Here is a 12771-nt window from a genome sequence, read left to right on the forward strand (position 1 = left end):
GTCCTAGAGTCGCCGGATTCCGATCCAACTTGCCAGAGTTGTCAAGCTCCAACTATAGGTCAAAACCAGAATTTGTAAAAGGAAAAAATCTTTGCCTAACTGTCCTCTATCACCCCATAAAATTTGGGAAATTTTGGGGTAGTTTAGTACCCAAAATTGAGTTTAGAGTTAGCATTTTAGGCAAAATCTTGATTTTTAGTTAATTTCTATATTAAAAAAATATCAAAAATATAGATAATTGAGTACCATTCTATTTTTAGGGTTAGTCTAGGTGTCCATGCCAAATTTGGCTCAATTTTAAGTTCATTTGCCTTGTGTGTTAGTTTACTTTTAAATTCAGAGGCAAAAATCAAGTTAAATTCAGTAATTTATGATATTTTTGCCATTTTAAGGTTTTTATCATGTGAATAAGCATATCATATCACATTAGGGTTAATTTCAATATCATTTGTATTTCATATTTCAACTTTTTGCAAAATTTATTTCAGAAAACCCTGGTTTCAAGGCCATAGTCTTGTTATCAGGGGTATTTTGGTCATTTTGACCTTAATTTCAAAATTTTAAACTTCAATTTTCTAAATTTTCATGCATATCATCATATTGCATCATATTGTGTTTAATTATATTTCATTTGATTTTCAAATTTCTAAATTTTATAAAAATTCTCTCAGAAAACCTTGATTTTAAAGTCATTAGGGGTATTTTAGTCATTTTTACTCCAATTTCGAATTTCCAAGTTTATTTTCAAATTTTATTACTTATTTCTTATGTTTATATCAAAGGGGGTATGAATCAGGGTTTACATTTGGATAATATCCGATAATTTCCAATATTTTTGGATAAATCCAGATAATCCTACATTTCTATGCTAACATGTTTTCTAGTTTTGCAAGAATATTCAAGAAGAAGATTTAGTTATTTTGTTTTTTTTCTTTTGTTCAATTCAATGTAAAAAGCAATGTAATATTTGGAATAAGAGTTACATTTTCTGCATAGAATAGGACTGCATTGCATGTAGTTTAATTTCTGCGAAATTTCAATACTTGATGTATCATTCAAGCATATTTTTCCAAATCCAGTATGGTTGACACGAATGACACATGCACAAGTTCTTAGAGAGTTCACAAACTCGGTGGAATTCGTATTCATGGCCATAGTTAGAATACGAAGAAAATTCATATTTATGATCTTCGTATTAGCCGTATTCAGCCTACACTCTTAGGCTAACTTCAAAAATGCACTGCATTTCTCAAATTTTTAAAAGGATTTTCCCAAATCCTTAATGAATTATCTTTCAAATTCATATTCATTCATTCAATTTGCATCATTTTCAAACTCATTTCCCATTTCCATTTCTGAAAAATTAATTTTCTCAGAACTTTCTAAGTCTTTCTCAGGATTTGATTTTCTCAGAACTCTGAATTTTCAAATGAAATTTCAAAGTATTTTCCAAGTTCAAATCATGATTTCCCAATATTTCAACATTCTCAATTTCATTTTCAAATCCCAAAATCGATTTTCTCAAAATCTTTGAATTATTTCTGAAAACTGGTTTTCCCAGAATTCTCAAATCCATTTTAGAAATCGATTTTCTCAGAAAAAACAATTCTAAATCTCAAAATCGATTTTCTCAAAGTCTAAGTTTTCCTAAGAATCCATTTTCCAATACAATTTCTGATTTCCAATGAAATTCATGATTTCCAAAGAATTCCTTTTCCAAGTATTTTCCAAGCAAACATTATATTTCTCAAACTTGCATCTTTTCAAAATTCCATTGCACGTGCCTGATTCTCTGTGCATTCTAGGAAAATAGAGCATAATTTAGATAATTTAACTTAGGGGACGAGAGTGATGTCGATCCTGCCATGTACCGGGTCTTTCAAAAGATGATGTCCAAGATGATGGCCGAGCAGGCTAAGGCTGGTCCGAAGAAAGCAGCTTCTAAGAGCAAGGTTAAGAAGAAGCCAATGAAAAAGCCCGTCAAGATCAGCAAACAGAAAGTACAGCGTGACAGTACTTCTGAGGATTCAGAATCAGCAGAAGAAAACTCTGAAGAAGAAGAGTAGCTGATTTACATTCTGAAGCATCTGCGACTGTCTAAAAGGCCAGTAGAAGAGCCATTATCAGTGAACAAACCCAAGTATGAGGCCCCCGCAGAGGATTCAATCCAGGCACTGACCAAAATAGTCAAGGACCTGCAAATCCAGGACAAAGGAAAAAGGTCGTACACCAGGCAGGACTTCTACATCGGCTTGGAAGGGGACAACAATCTGGAAAACCTCCCCCGAAAATTCATTAAGTTTGACGAATCCGGAGATCCCAAGGCCCATCTCGCCATGTTCTTCACAGAATGTGCCTGGTTCAGCGAGGATAATCGTGCCCTTTTTCTCTATTTTCCCCGCAGTCTGGAGGGGATAGCTACCAAATGGTACGCCGAGCACGTCAATCCCATTGAGCTAAGGGATTTTGACAAAGTGGTCAATATGTTTGTTGAGCGCTTCCTGTTCAATACAGAAGCTCTGCCCACCCTAAACCTTTTGTGCAACCTCAAACAGGAGCCCAATGAGAAAGCCAGGGATTTCATCCATAAATGGAGGAGTGTTTGTAACAAAATGAGAAATCCCATTTCTGAGGAGCATGCCCTTCAAGTCATTCTCAACAACTTTTCTCAGCTCCTGAAAAGCCTTCTTTTCCCATATTCATCCAAATCGTTTATTGAACTAATGGAACGAGCAGAATGACTCAAAATGGGGGTAGAGAATGGAATGTACGAAGGTGTCGCTCTGGCCAAAAATGTCCAGGATTCGAAGAAGAAGGCACATTTCACTTACTCAGCCGAGGTTCCAGGGGATGACAAGGGCAGTAGCAGCAAGCATGGCAGCGGCAGTGGCGCGAAGCCTGAACAGAGCAGAGGGAGAAAGGGGAAGTTCTTCAAGAACAATGACAAGCCTCTCCCGACCGGTCCTCAACAAAAAGGGGACCTTCAGGAAAAACCCAAGCACATAAACTAGAGCAGGGATCGAAAATTTACTCCCCTCGACCAGCCTCTAGAAAAGGTTCTGGAATATTTACTATCTCACGGAATGGTGAAACTTTCAAAAGTTGCAGATCCACCAGTGATCATGGGAAGATTCAAGGAACAATATTGCAAGTTCCATAGAGCAACTGGGCACGATACAGAATATTGCTTCATCTTGAAGCATTTGATCTAGGACTGCATCGATAAGAGCATCCTTATCGAAGATGAAGAGGAAGGCAAAATTGATATCTTGTCCGCCCCATTCCCAAAACATTCAGCATCAACCATTTCAAAACATTCTTTTGTTCCGCAATGTCATATACATCCATGCTCCAGCGAAGATATAAGTCTTCAGCATCAGGTGATGGTTCTACATCAGGATCAACCTGCGTCTCAAAGGATGAACCTCCTCTCATTTTTTAACTTAAGGAATATGTCAGTTGAGAACGGAAAAACTCAAGTTTTTCTGAAAAGATTTCTTAAGAAAGAAGCCTGCGCAGAGGAAGCAGAAACCTCTGAGGCAGCAGAAGAGCAGGCCAAAAGCTTCCAAAAACCTATTATAGCGCTCTCCAACATTTCTATTTTTGAGTTAACTCATGATTCTCCCAAGCATCGGGAAAAGTTAGATGATTTATTAAGAAAGGTCAAAGTGAAGCCGGGCACTACGCTCGAAGATATGGCACAGATTGTAAATCAGGCGATGACTAATGTGCCTATCACCTTTTCAGATGAGGACCTGCCAAGGCCTCATTCTTTCCACAATAATGCATTATATATTGTGGTAAGGACCAGGGGCATGATTGTCCCGCACGTGCTTGTTGATGGAGGCAGCAACCTCAACATCTGCCCAGAAATGACAACTAAGGCCCTGTGATTGAAAGAAGAGGAATACGTACCTGATCCCATTACCATCTATGGATTCGATAATCATGGGCAGACCGCTAAGAGCAAGATCTTTTTAGAGATTTTCATCAACTATTCAGTGCACACTGTCCTCTTCGATGTCGTCAACGTGCCGCCAACTTACAATCTCTTGTTGGGACGAACATGGATCTACAATGCCAATGTCGTTCCATCAACCCTCCACCAGTGTATAAAGTGGTCCAAGGGAGGAATGATTACTACCATCCTAGGCAAAGATCCTGAAGAGAGGCTGCCACAGCCTATGATTGCCCGCCCAACATTTACGACAGATATTCCAAGCATCCGGGAAGCAGATGAAATCAATCTCAGCGAAAGTCTAGAGATGCTGAAGCTAAAAGATATCATGGAAGAAGAAAATTTGGCAGCCACGGTTCAATGGCAGGGACCTTGTTTTTTCAAGTTAGGAGGACGCATCAATTACACCTCCTTTAAAGATCATCCCTTATTTCCTCAGTTTTCCAAAGCCAGAAAGGGATTTGATCTGCTGATAAAACATGGATATCAGCCATTCCGAGGCATGGGGAAGAATGAAGATGGTATAGTGGAGCCAATCATTCCTACTCAGCATTCAGACAATTCAGGGTTGGGGTTTACCAGCCAAGATTCCAATAAAACAATAGTTTTTGTCAAAGGAAGCCAATGAGAAGATGATGCCTTAGTTTTCTTGCTTTTCCATTTCTGTTCTTTCAGTTAACTCTTGTAGGGACAACACAGTCCCATCTTTTGTCGATATTTTGTAAATATTATACTTCAATCAATGAAAGGTCAATCTTTTCTTCATATTCGGACATCTACCATTCTTTCTTATATTTTGTCTATGCCATTGTTCTTTACTTTGTACAAAAGTTTGTTTTGGCTCGTACTTTCCCTTAAAAACCTTTCTTACATTTTTAGGACCATTAACTCCTGAATCAATAAAAAAATTCATTATCAATCCCAAGTATCTAAAATTAGCAAGGTTTCCTGAGATGAAAGACAGAGCAGAGGTCAGCCAGGCAGCAAAGCAGACCGAAGAGCCAGCCGAATTTGATTCAACTATCCAAGAATTGCCAGAATTTGCTCACATTCAGAAGCAGGATGAACCCTCATCTTTGGTTCAAGATCCCACCGAGGACATCAACATTGGTTCGGAAGATGATCCGAAAATTTTCAAAATCGGTTCGGGTGTAAGCGAAGTTGAAAAAGCAAGACTCATCCAATTCCTTAAGAAGCATCAGGAAGTATTTGCCTGGACTTATGAAGATATGTCATGATTACATCCCAAACTGGTTGAGCATCGACTCAAATTGAAACCAGATTCTAGACCAATCAAGCAGAAACTGAGGAAGTTAGACCCTCGAATTGAGCAGCAAGTCAAGGAAAGACTTGAAGATTTGTTGAAAGCATGCTTCATCCGAGCCATTGACTATCCAGATTGGTTGGCAAACATCATAGCAGTTCCTAAGAAGAACGGAAAGGTTCAGATCTACATTGATTTCTGGGATCTCAACAAGGCTACCCCGAAAGATGATTATCCACTTCCCAACATTAATCTATTGATCGATAGCACAACAGGTCATGCTATGTTTTCTTTTATGGATGGGTATTCAGGCTATAATCAGATCAAGTTGGCCGTTCGGAATCAGTCAAAAACTTTATTTACTACACCATGGGGAACCTTCTGCTATACAGTAATGCCATTTGGGCTAAAAAATGTCAGAGCAACTTATCAAAGGGCAATGGGCGTCATTTTCCATGATCAAATGCACAAAAATATGGATGCATATGTGGATGACATTCTGATTAAGTCTAAAGAAGAAGAGGATCACCTCGATGCTCTTCGTCAAGTCTTTGAAAGACTTATTCTCTACAAGTTAAGACTTAATCCTCAAAAATGTGTTTTTGGAGTAGAGTCCGGCAAATTGCTCGGCTTCATTATCAGCAAGAAAGGAATCGAGGTGGATCCAGTCAAGGAAAAAGCCATTATTGACATGCCGCCTCCAACTAATCTCAGGGAATTGCGAAGCCTTCAAGGGCGTATTCAGTCTATTCGCAGATTCATCTCCAATTTGGCTATGAGATGTGAACCCTTCAATCATTTGCTAAGAAAAGATGTCAAATTCGAATGGGGATCGGAATGCCACTCTCGTTTGAGCGCATCATGCAGTATCTCCTTAATCCACCAGTTTTGAAGCCGCCAAAATTGGGGCAACCTCTCTTACTATATATTTCCGTAAATCAGAATGCCTGCGGTGGATTCCTCGCACAGTATGAAGAAGGCAGCCTGATAGAGCACGCCATCTACTATGTGAGCAAAACCTTCATTGACTATGAGAAAAAGTATTCTCAGATGGAGAAAACCTGTCTAGCTCTGGTTTGGATGTGTCAGAAATTAAGACATTACTTATTGGCTTCTGAAATCAAATTTCTGTCAAAGCGTAATCCTCTCAGATATATTCTTGAGCAACCCTTTCTCACTGGACGGATTGCGAAGTGGCAAGTCCTTCTAATACAATATGACTTAGAGTATGTTTCTCAAAAGTCGATTAAAGGTCAAGCGATCGCAGATCAGTTGACAAATTTTCCTCTAACAGAAGAAATTAAAGCAGAGGATGATTTTTCCTGATGAGCACATCTGCAATATCCAACAGCCTCCAGTTTGGAATCTGTTTTTCGATGGCTCTAAAAATATGTCTGGCATTGGGATTGGAGTTCTGTTAATCACTCCAGAAAAAGAAATGATCCTGTATTCCCTCAAGCTTGGTTTCCAATGCACTCATAACATGGGCGAGTACGAAGCTCTGATACAAGGCCTCAGAATTCTGCAAAGTTTCAATGTCAAGAGAGTACATGCCTTTGGCGATTCACTACTTGTTGTCAGTCAAGTTAACACTGAATGGCAGGTGAAAGATTCTAAATTGATTCCCTATCAGAAGATCGTCCTAGCTCTTGTGGACAACTTCGAAGAATTTCAGCTCAATCATATAAGAATAGAGCACAATCAGATAGCCGATGGCTTAGCCAGCTTGGGCTCCATTTTATCCTTCAAAGGCAGTGAATCATGTCGTTCTTTCGAAGTTGGCAGACTTGAGCAACCTGCTTTCGCTTCAACTATGCAAGTAAACCAGGTCGATCAGAAGGAAAAGCCTTGGTATCAAAGTATCAAAAATTTCATTGAAACTGGTGTGTTTCCACCAGAAATGCCAAAAAGGGAGCAACATGCAATTCAGCGTATGTCTACCCATTATTTCATTCTTGCCAATGTCTTCTACCGCCGTGGGTTCAGTTCTGAGTATTCAAGATGCTTAGATAAAGAAGAGGCTATGGAAGTTATCCAAGAGGCACATGAAGGGATTTGTGGTGGCCATGCTTGCTATCAGACTCTTGTCAAGCAGATCGTTCGAGCAGGGTACAATTGGAATACCATGCAGCAGGACTGTCATCGATTTGTGAAGAAGTGCGTCAAGTGCCAGATGCACACACTTTCCATTCATGCACCGACCACTTATCTACAATCAGTTGTTTCTCCTTGGCCATTTTCTATGTGGGCTTTCAACGTCGTAGGCTTAATTACCCATTCTGCTTCCAACGACCACAAATACTTTCTGGCTGCGACAGAGTATTTCACAAAATGGGTTGAAGTTGTTACTCTACGCAGAGTAGAAGGCTGCCATGTGGTTTCTTTCATTCACAAGAACATTCTTTCCTGCTTTGGCATACCACATGATATTGTCTCAGACAATGGAAGCCTTTTTAAAAATGAGAGGATGAAAACATTTTGTTCTAAATTCAAAATTTACCATCATTTCTCAGCTCCCTATTATCCTCAAGGGAATGGCCAAGCAGAAGCCACCAATAAGATTCTGATCCGTATTTTGGAAAGGACTGTGAAGACAGGTCGAGACTGGCATGAGAAAACTCATGATGCACTTTGGGCATACCGAACCACCATTCGGACTTCAACCAATGCCACTCCTTCAGAACTTGTTTACGGAATTAAAGTGGTGTTGCCTCTTCATGTCCAGAAACCTACTCTCAAATTTGCTTACCTTATAGAATTGTCACTCGATCAGTATCAGCAGTAGAGATTGGTGCAGCTGGATTTGCTGGATGAGAAGAGGCACAAGACAGCAGAGCACGCTCAAGCTTATCGACAGAGGATAGCTCGATACTATGCCAAGTCCGTCATTGAGAGGAGATTTCGAGTTAACGATTTGGTGCTCAGATCAACGACTCATCTCAAGCATCGACCATGGGGCAAGTGGTCACCCAATTGGGAAGGTCCTTATGTGGTTAAGGAAGCATTGCCTCGCAATTCGTATCATCTAATCAACGCAGATGGGGTGAAAATGCTAGATCCTGTCAACGCTCTGCATTTGAAGAAATTTTATACTTAGAATTTTCATTCTAAAGCCTTTTGTACTATTCAAAGAGCCATTTCAATAAAACAATGATCTTCTATCAAATCTTACATTCTTCTCCATGATACTGGGGCATTTTATTTTTTGATCTATAATCATCTTCCTTTAATCATATGCAGGCAGAATTAGACAAAATTCTTTCATCAAATTCTACTAATTTTCAAGCGATCTTGTAATCTTTATTAAATTTCATTCATATGGTATATTTTCACACTTAAATCAAGTTTTTATCAAATTATTGTCAATATTTGTCAAAGTGTTAACAAATTTTCATCAATCTTATTTACTATCTACCTTTATCTTTAAAAATACCCTTTCAGGTTAAGGGATAAACCTGATGCCTCCTTTCAATGAGGTATTCTTTTTGTTACTTCCCCCGATAAGGGGATAAATCCTGAATTATCTTCTAAAAACACATTTTTCTAGCTCATCTTCAGAACCCGATCCTCGCACTGGTTATCTCTCAAACTTTTTCAATCATATATTGAGCTCATTTAGAAAATCAGGTTCTCACACCGGTAAATTTCTAACATCAGCCTTCTTATCAAATACCTTCCTTTTGCAAAATTCAAGTTCTAACTTGAACTTCCCAAGATTTGATATTTCCAAAAGATCTGACATCTTGCTGGTCATGTATTTTCCAAAGATCCAGCATCTTGCCGGTCATATATTCCCAAAGGATCCAGCATCTCGCTGGTAATGTATTTTCAAAAGGATCCAACCCTCGTTGGTCATGTATTTCCGAAAGGATCCAACACTCGTTGGTCATGTCTTCCAAAGGGTCCAACTCCCGCTGGTCATGTATTCCAAAAGGACTCAGCATCTTGTTGGTCATGTATTTCGAAAAGTCTCAGCTCACAAGTGTCAAGCTCCTCAAGTCAATCTGTTCCACAAATCAAACCTTCAAGGTATGATTTCTCTATTCTCTCATTTCCAAACCTCCGGGTTTTCAATCTTCTCAAATTCAATCACTCTCAAGCCTTCAGATAAAACCTTTTCAAAATCCAGTATTTTTCACTGGTCGGGATTTGAAATCCAGTTTTCATAACTGGTCGGAATTTGAAATCCAGTTTTCATAACTGGTCGAGATTTGAAATCCAGTTTTCATAACTGGTCGGGATTTGAAATCCAGTTTTCATAACTGGTCGGGATTTGAAATCCAGTTTTTCATAACTAGTCGGAATTTTCAAAATCCAATGTTTTCACTGATCGGGATTTAAAATCCAGTTTCTCATAACTGGTCGGGATTTCCAAAATCTAATATCTCATCAATCAAAGTTTTCCATGGTTTGATTTCTATAACATTCCTCTAAAATACAGCTAAAAGTCTCATCAAAATTCATATTGAGTGATTATTTCACAAAAGAATTCTGGAGCATTATGCCAATTTGCTAAAAACATTTGTTGATTCTAATATATATATATATATATATATATATATATATATATATATATATATATATATATATATATATATATATATATATATATATATATATATTATACTACACAAAAGAATTACCTCAGATTACCTCTAGTATTCTTTCCAAAAAGGTAAAGCTTTTTGCAAAAAGAGGTAAAATTCAAAATCTTTTCCTGTTTATCAACCAAAAGGATGTAAGAAATCGATATGATCAGTGAAAGAAATCTTCAATGATGTTGAAAAGCCAGAAGCGAATTGATATTGATCATGGCTATGACACATGTTTAAAGACGACCATCTGGCAATCAGGCAGTGGAAATATCTTAAGCTTTAAAAGAATTCACTCAATCCATGTCCTCTCAACCATTTAAGCAGCAATCAAATATCTGCAAAAGGGATCTCTCAACTGTCATCAAGATGAAGACGAATAGACGAGTTAGACCCCCGGGGCCAAAGAAGGTTTGGATCATCTCCGAGATGAAGGAGTTTGTGAAGGATCCTTCCAGGGAAAGTTCAGATCACCGTCAAGATGAAAGCAAGTGTGATGAACCTACCGACAAACCCTAAAGGATATTTGATTTCTGCTATCATCTAAAGACCTTTTGAGCCAATATCATCAATAGAATCGCTGAAGATAAAGGAAGCATCGAAACATCTCCAAGATGAAGAAGTTTGCGACGTACCCTTCCCTGAAAAAGAGAGAAAAGTCAGGACACATCCAAATGAAGGATGATGTGAAAAACCGAGAAAAGTGCAATGACTCAAAAAAGAGTGCAAAAGGATCATCATGGGAAAAACACCCAGATATCAAACTGCCAAGATTGCCAGAAGTCATCTTTTCTCATACAAAATTCTTTTATCAATATCTTATCACTACTTGCTTTTATGAAATTAAGAATATTTCTTCTCTTCTCATATCAGGGAAATGAATAGCTTCCTTGAAAAAAAAATCATCAGCGCTAAAATTTTGAATTTGACTCTTAAAACCAAGGAGTTAACCTCGATGGAGGAAATACTCTAGGTGAAAGAGGGAATATCTTCTTGCACATACGTGCACATTTTTCTAGCGTTTGAGTCAACTATAATTTTATCTTATTGGCAAAATTTTCTAGCTATTCTAAGAATGAAATAAAAAATTCAACATCCATTTTGATGCAACCTAGCGTTGTTTATATCTTTCAGGAAAAGTTGCCTCCTTCAGAAGAAGTATCTCTTCCTGTTCCATCACAGTTTCTTCATCCGAAGATTCCGCATGGTCGTCCCCCACTCAGGTTAAGGGTCAAACCTGAACTTTCTGCGAGAGGTCATCAATTTCAAAAGCTATTTCAGTCTCAACAATAAGACGCCCGATTTCATCCCCTTTTCAAAGCTTTAGGGAACTCTATTTTCCTCCTTTTGCAAAACCCTTTTCAGATTTTTTCATCCAAACTCCGAAGGTCCCATCATGGTTTCTCCATTTGAGAAATCCGTATGGTAGATTTCCCCACTCAGGTTAAGGGTCAAACCTGAACCTTCTGTGAGAGGTCATTAATTTCAAAAGCTATTTCAGTCTCAGCATTGAGACGCACCATTTCTTCCCATTTTCAAAGCTTTAGGGAACCCTATTTTCCTCCTTTCGCAAAAACCCCTTTCGGATTTGTTCGTCCAAACTCTGAAGGTCCCATCGTGGTTTCTCCATTTGAGAAATCCGTATAGTAGATTTTCCATTCAGGTTAAGGGTTAACCCTGAACCTCGCTTCGCAAGGTATCTTCCTTTTCAGGTTTGGATTAAACCTGAGTCTCGCTTCGACGAGATTCCTCATTTCGACGAGATGTTTTTTTCCAGTCCCATCATGGTTCTTCCCATCAAGAAATCCATGCTTCATCCAACAGGATAGGATCCTACTTGAGCTTCATTTCACGAGGCGTTTCCCAAAAATGTCCCATCAAGGTCCTCATGTATTCCTTTCCTCATTCAATTTATTTTGATATATCTTTGTCCCATCCAGGTTAAGAGCTAAACCTGAATCATTCCAAAAAGCGTATCTTGTCTCACCCATGAGACTTGATCAAAATTCTTATTCCACCATTTCGGGATCTTCACCGAAAGTCTCATCACGATTTCCTCATCCTCTATTATTCAGTCATGTCATTTTCGAGGATTTCGTCTCCCAAAAACCATTCAGAATAAGGTTTTAAGCATGAAGAGCCATACTTTTCAAATTAATTCTTCCACACCCAGTTCAGATCTGCTGACTGGGGCATTTTTCAAAATTTGGAGTGTTATCTTTGCCACTAAGATCGGCTTTCAACCGGCTTAGTAGCAAAGAGGGGCATCTGTGAACACCCCAAATTTTTCAAAGGTTTGTAAAAATGACCTTTTTGCCCCTGGTTTCATTTTCTGAGAAAACCAAAGCTAAATTTCAATCGTTCTTCAGATTTTCTGGATTAAATTCCATATTGATATATTCAAATTCAATTTCGGATCCGAACCCAGTGTTTTAAATCCAAATCTGAGCCTCGTTGTCCGATTTCCAAATTAAAATTATAAAAATACCAAAAAAATGGTTCTGAATGGCTCGGGCAGTTCATCCGACACTCTGTTGGATCCCCAACTCTGTATTTCTCGATTTGAGGATTTAAACCTCGAATGTTTCCTCAAAATTTGGATATGAACCCATTTTCTGAAGAAATTTTTCCAAAATAGCCTCGAATTCTTAGAAAAACTCTCTTTTGTAAATATTTTTGCAAAAATACAAAAAATTAATGTTTGATCTTTGTTTTCTCGTAAAATCTTAGATTTTATTCCAAAAAATACAACACAAAAACCAAAAGAAAAAATCGAAAAAAAAACTATATGAAGAATGAGTGGTTTTTAAACTTTTTAAAGATGGTTTTGCTAAAAACCTCTTTTTAAAAACCACTTTATGAAAAAAATTGCTTTAAAAGGACCTCTTTTTTGAAAAAAGGAAAAAATTACAACGGCCGATTCATGCGGGCTCGCTCTCCACCCTTCGATCACTGGT

This window comes from Nuphar pumila, chromosome 8 (genome assembly GCF_984573655.1).
Source record: "Nuphar pumila chromosome 8, dmNupPumi1.hap1.1, whole genome shotgun sequence".
In the NCBI taxonomy this organism is placed as follows: Eukaryota; Viridiplantae; Streptophyta; class Magnoliopsida; order Nymphaeales; family Nymphaeaceae; genus Nuphar; species Nuphar pumila.